At 37.5% G+C, this 4,601-nt stretch overlaps 1 pseudogene across 1 annotated transcript; it reads left to right on the forward strand.

Annotated features, from left to right (window-relative positions):
- The first annotated feature begins 2,809 nt into the window (after window positions 1–2,809).
- LOC120068414 (putative sugar phosphate/phosphate translocator At1g12500 pseudogene) lies at window positions 2,810–4,360 on the forward strand (annotated as a pseudogene). Its single transcript, XR_016524969.1, has one exon. The product of XR_016524969.1 is annotated as a putative sugar phosphate/phosphate translocator At1g12500 pseudogene (transcript).
- Window positions 4,361–4,601: the final 241 nt, after the last annotated feature.

The raw sequence follows: 4,601 nt of genomic DNA on the forward strand, positions 1-4,601 counted from the left end.
TTTAAGCACTAAGTACTTGTATTTAGTTATAATTTATTTGGAATATGGCTGGTGTTTAGAAATGGAGAAAAAATAAGTTATGTAATTGAGTATTCAAAAATTGAATTCAAAATTTTGTATTTAGTATATGTAGAGATGTCCATTTAACCCGTGGGGTGGGGCCCCGCTCCGGAATCCCCGAAGACATGAGGAATGGGAGAGGGAGTTGGGAATTTCTTTCCCATTCACCTCTCGGGGATGGGGACCGAGAATTTATTCCCCGACCCGGACCCGCCTCAATCCCCCACCCTATATATATATATATATATATAATCTTTTCAAAACCCCCATCCTCCATCTCAGCCGACAGCCATCTTTCCAAACCCTCATCTCCATTTCTCCATTTCCAGTTCCAGTCTCTCATCTCATCTCAAGCTTAAGTTGATGCCGAAATCTTCAACTGCGCACGACCCTCATGTTCAACCACACACGACGTCTGTAGCGTCGCTCCTTCGACGTCGATTCTTAACTACGATTCGACGTCTGTCGCTCCTTCGATGTCGATGTTTGCCACTCCTTCGACGTCGACGTCTGCCACAGTCTACCACCGCTCATTCGTCGTTTGCCGCTCCTTCGCCAGAATCTTCACGATTTTGGTCAGATCTATTTGATTCGTCAGATTTATTCACGATTTTGGTGATTTCGTACACTCGCAACCTTAGATCTATTAGTTGACGAGTTTGTTCACTTCAAGCCCAGTCGTCGTCGTCGTCTCCTTCCATCCAAGGTATGTCCAAATTCCAGTAACTATTTGATCTGTCACGATGAGTTTATTTTAGTTTGCAGTTCGTTTACTTGATGACTGAGTTATTTTATAGGTCAAGTTATCCAACCTCCAATGTCTTTTTTGAAAAAGTCTGTAAAATTAGGTTGGAACTTTCTAAGTGGCTTAGTTTTGATGTTGAGGAGATACAAGAAATGGCATCAAGAATGATTGCTAAGTTTGAAAAATATTGGAGTGTGATTCATGGTGTATTGGCAATAGCTACAGTATTGGATCCTAGGTTTAAGATGAGATTGATCCAGTTTTATTTTCCTCAAATCTATGGATCTCATTATACTGTTGAAATTAAACGTGTTAGTGATCTGTGTTGTGATTTGACGAAGTTTTATAGTTCGAATTCGAGTACATTAGAAGAACCTCAACGTTCTATATCTACAATTAGTACTTCTTCAACTTCAAAGAAAGATGGAAGTAGTACTTCAACTTCTCTGGTTAATAGGAAAGATCGATATCTCAAGTTTGAAGAGTTTGTTAATCATGTGGAAAATGATATTGACAATGTCAAATCAGAGCTAGATCATTATTTGGATGAGTCTCTTTTACCCCGATCGGATGACGTTAACATTTTGCAATGGTGGAAGTTGAATGTAGTAAAGTATCCTATTTTGTATCAAATTGCAAAAGATATTCTAGCTGTTCCTGTCACAACTGTTACTTCTGAATCTGCATTTAGTATTGGTGGTAGACATGTAGGTCCACATTATTCCCAAATTCATGAAAACTTATTAGAAGCTTTGATGTGTACTCAAGATTGGGGCTGAAGGTATGAGTTAATATTATTATTTAATTTATTTAATAAACTTGTATTATTTACAATTTAATATCTAATTTCTTTTTGTTTATGTCTTAAATAGATAAGCATACTCCTATAGATGCAAAAGTTTTGGAAATTATTCTTGAGGATCGAGATCCAAATGATGTAAGTTATAAGTTTGTGTATTATTATTATTATTATTATTATTATCATTTTAATATTGATTTATATTAATTTGTACAATATTTTTTTTTTCAGGAATCATCTTTTACAAAGTTGGATGAAATTTGCTAATGACCTGATTTTGCTATTTTGTAGCTTTTCTTTAAAATACATGTTGTGTCTTTGACTTCTGATTTGTGAACATTTGTATATAATTGAAAACTCTATTAACTTTGTTACGATGATTATAGATGGATGGTTTAATTATTTAAGTTTAAGTTTAATTTTAATAAGAATTATGGATAATTATAGGTGGATGTTCTAATAATTGAGATTTAATTTTTATACATAATGAGAATTTATCATTTTAATTACATACTTTCAAATTATCTATGTATTGTTTTTAATAGAAAAATTGATAATATTTCATTGAAATAAAATTGCATTGGAAATATTTTAACTAAAAATCCATTGAAAAAATATATTCTATTAAAATTAAAAAAAAAATTGAAAAAAATAAAAAGTGGGGAACCCGATCCCCGTGGAATCCCCGCCCCGTTCCCCGCAGGAAAATTTGCGGGGACGAGGAATGGTATAGGGGGCAGGGATGGGGACGAGGATGCCTTCCCTATCCCTGCCCCGGCCCTGGCCCGTGGACATGTCTAAGTATATGAATATTTTATAAAGAATTTGTTATGTTTTGAAAATGGAAAAGAATTGAAAGTTTTGTTTTGTTTTTGTCTTGAAAAAGTTAAAAAAAATATGTGTATAATTGAAAACTAAAATCAATAATAGCAAAAAAAAAAAAAAAAAAGAAAAGAAAAACACAAAATCAATTTCATTTAGAAAACCAAGATATCTCATCTCATCCCAAACACAGACTTTCAATTTGCCACCTGAAATACAAATAATGATTACCAACTTAACTTTACACCCATATACAGATAATTTAATTCTTCAAATAATTTAATTCTCTAAAATGAGAATTACCAATTCAACTTAATTCTATTGGAAACCCACCCGCAATAGTACGTCCCTCAAAGATAGTGGGGAGGTTTTTGACGATTTTATTTATTTATATTTTTTTTTTTTGTGTTTGAGGGGTGAGTTTTGACGAATTAGAAATAAACAAAATGAAAAGTAGATAGGAGTTAGATAGACAAAAATTCTCCCCAAGTAAAACCAAGGTAATCATACAAACTATAGTTTAATAGTACCAATACTTGTCCCACCGACACGCGGATTCATCCATCCACACTTGAAATAATCTCCACCGTCCGATCTCATCCGTACCATCATCCTCCTTATCCTCCTCTTCCCCTTTCCATCTCTCACTCTCTGTACTCTCGAAACACTCCCAAATCAACCCAACCTTCCACTCCAATCCATTATGGGCGGCGAGGCACCGACATGGGCCACCCGCCGACTCAGCAACCAAACTCTGACCACCGCCGATCACATCCTCGATTTCCAAACCAACGCACCCCCTGCCGCCCGATCCCCCACCATTTCAACGGCTCTGATCGTCCTCTCCTGGTACCTCTCCAACATCGGCGTTCTCCTTCTCAACAAGTACCTCCTCAGCTTCTATGGCTTCCGTTTCCCCATCTTCCTCACCATGCTCCACATGCTTTCTTGTACATTCTACAGCTACCTCTCAATCCTCTTCCTTAAAATCGTGCCCACCCAGCGAATCCAATCTCGAACCCAGTTTCTCAAAATTCTCGCCCTCAGCGCCATTTTCTGCTTCTCCGTCGTCTGTGGCAACACTTCTCTCCGTTACCTACCGGTTTCCTTCAATCAAGCCATCGGCGCAACTACCCCTTTCTTCACTGCTATTTTTGCCTTTCTGATTACTTGTAAAAGGGAGCCTGCCGGGGTTTATTTTGCGCTTTTGCCTGTGGTGTTTGGGATCGTTTTAGCTAGTAACAGCGAGCCTCTGTTTCACTTTTTTGGGTTTTTGATCTGTGTTGGTTCCACCGCCGGTCGGGCTTTGAAATCGGTGGTTCAGGGGATTCTGTTGACCGCTGAAGGGGAGAAGCTTCACTCGATGAATCTCTTGCGGTTTATGGCGCCGATGGCTGCGGGGATTTTGCTTCCGGTTACGCTTTATGTGGAAGGGAATGTGGCGGCGGTCACGGCGGAGAAAGCGCGGGCGGATCCTTTTATTTTGTTTCTGTTGATTGGGAATGCGACGGTGGCGTATTTGGTGAATTTGACGAATTTTTTAGTGACGAAACATACGAGTGCTTTGACGTTGCAGGTGCTCGGAAATGCGAAGGCGGCGGTGGCCGCCGTCGTGTCGATTCTGATATTTAGGAATCCGGTGACGGTGATGGGGATGGCCGGATTTTCTGTTACGGTGATGGGTGTAGTGATTTACGGCGAGGCGAAGAAGAGATCGAAGAATACGACGGATTAACGGCAAGATTGTGTTATTGTTTTTAATTTAGTTAATTGCTTTCTTTTTGGAATTTAATGGATGGAAAAAAGGGGAATTAAAGTTTTATTTCAATTAATTTATATAGAATTAAAAATGAAATTGTATAGTGGATGAATTGAATACTATAGTGGCATGATTATGGGTTATGAGAATTAATTGGATTTCTTTTTGGAGAGAACTATGCTTTTGGATTTTATTTTATTTTCTTTTTCTTTGTTTTTCACTTTATAGACTTTAATTGATTGGTTGAAGGTGATTGGAGAATAGAGAGAGTAAAGTTTTCAGTCCACTTTTCCAGCTGTCTTCTATGCAATTTGTAATCCTGATTTATAGGAATATGGATAAGATGGTCACAAATTGCTGGCACATGCTTTTAATTTTAGTACATTTTGGACTTTTTTGGTATTTAAGATTAATAG

The sequence above is a fragment of the Benincasa hispida genome, chromosome 12 (assembly GCF_027475165.1).
Source record: "Benincasa hispida cultivar pf3 chromosome 12, pf3_genome.v1.1, whole genome shotgun sequence".
Classification (NCBI taxonomy): domain Eukaryota; kingdom Viridiplantae; phylum Streptophyta; class Magnoliopsida; order Cucurbitales; family Cucurbitaceae; genus Benincasa; species Benincasa hispida.